Genomic DNA, 2,026 nt, shown 5'->3' with positions numbered 1-2,026 from the left:
TGGCCTCTCTTTTTATGTTTTTTCTCCTCCCCCTGGGCCTGTCCTATGTAAATTGGATTAGCCAGGGGTGCTGTTTGTTTTACCTGAGGTCCTCACTCCGATCTTCGGACCTTCCTTTTTTCTATTTTTTCGGGCTTTTCCCTCCCTTGTCTTTTAGCCACTGCCATTCTGGACTCCTTTTTCCTATTCTAAATACCGAACAAAATCAAAGTTCAACTGCAAAACTTTTAAAGATCTTATTGGGTATATTCAATATTTCATGAATTGGACAGTATCCCTTCTAGCAGATAGAAAGGAGCTCTGAGGAGCTGTACAAAATGAAAAAAAAAAAATTATAGGTGGAAGGGAGTGGGAATAAGAAAGTTAATTGGGCAAAAAGTGGATTATGGTAAGGTCATTTCACTTTAGGAGACAGCAGATGTCTATCAGGCAGATGACCTCATTAGTGCTAAACAACTGATGGCTGATTGGTTCTTGATTCCATTTCTGGGAGAGGCCAAAAGTGTAATTAAGTCTTGGTGACATAGGGCTTGGCATAAGTGACTCCATTTTGGGCTTGTTGTCCTGTTTTCAACACAATTTAAGTTAAAGAAAAAAACTGTTAAGAAAATAATAGTAAAGGTGATATGTGTATAAAACACAAATTGTGAAGTTTTTTTTTTGGTGGTATACTGATACAATGAAATTTTGTAAAGGTGATTCACAGAAGTCTCAAGTCTGAGAACTACCTCCTAACCTGTGTCTATGTAATACCATTAGTTGGGTCATTTCTTTTTTTTGGCTGAATCATCTATTGTAGTCATCACTATTTTCAAATGAAATTCGACCCCAAAATATGCCTCTGTGGCATAAGAATTATCTTGAGAAACTGCAAACATAGGAGAAGTTTGAAAACAGAGTAGGAGTTTCCCTTTCTTAAAGGAAATCTACATTTATAAATGAAACATATTAGAAAAGGAGCTGGTAGCACGGAGAGAGCTATTTTCAGAGGTCATTTTTTTCACCTCAAAAATTTATCTGACTGGCAGAGTAACTTTATTTACTGCTCTCATTGTCCCACAACTCACCTACCCTGCTTTAACATCCCATACCCATACTGTATTCTTTGCCTCAGGGTGATATGTTGTTGTTTAATTGCTGAGTTGAGTCTGACTCTTTTGCGACCACATGGACTGCAACCAGTCAGGCTCCTCTGTCCATTGGATTTCCCAGGCAAGAATCCTGGAATGGGTTGCCTTCTCCAGTTCCTTCTCCAGGGGATCTTATAAGCCTCTATTGTCTGACTGCCTTTTGAGTGTCATATCTTTGTGGGGCTCCATTACTATTGTACTTAGTATGTATGTAATTAAAATTGTTTTTCTCATGTTAATCTGTCTTTTATTACAAGGGGTTTCAGCCAAGAAACTGGAAGGGTAGAGGGAAAAATATATTTTCTTCTTGACACACGTAAGGAATCAAATGCCAAATTGTTATGCTCATTAATATTTATAATTTACCAAAAATCAGACATGTCATTTGACCTATACCATCACTTTTTAATAAACCCAATCTTCTCAAGGCTTGTGAGTCCATGGTTCTGATGTTTGAGTTTCTACTTTTGTTCCTTTATTCTTTCTTTTGGCTATAATTGAGTTACTTTTATTTGCATATAACAGAGTGCTAGATATTATAGTACAAAGAAAAAATATTAAGACATCTTCTAGAAGTTTAAAAGGCAGTTGAAAGGTGAAAAAGAAAGCACAGAGCAAAACCTAGCATTTATTGAACACTGACTATGCCAAGCTTAAAAGCTTTTCATTCATTGTCTCATTTCATCCTTACTATGAATACAAGCTTCTGAGGTAAGTACTATAATGACTTATATCAATGGAACTCTTACGAGGTGCTTTATGTGTGTTCTGTTATGCATATAATTTTCACAAAATTCCTGTGAGGTCCTGACAATCAACGGGGCCCATAACTCAACATTCAAAAAACTAAGATCACGGCATCCAGTCCCATCACTTTCTGGCAAATAGAAGGGGAA

The sequence above is a fragment of the Bison bison genome, unplaced genomic scaffold, assembly GCF_000754665.1.
Source record: "Bison bison bison isolate TAMUID 2011002044 unplaced genomic scaffold, Bison_UMD1.0 scf7180017862664, whole genome shotgun sequence".
Taxonomy (NCBI): domain Eukaryota; kingdom Metazoa; phylum Chordata; class Mammalia; order Artiodactyla; family Bovidae; genus Bison; species Bison bison.
This window is presented reverse-complemented; position numbering follows the sequence as displayed.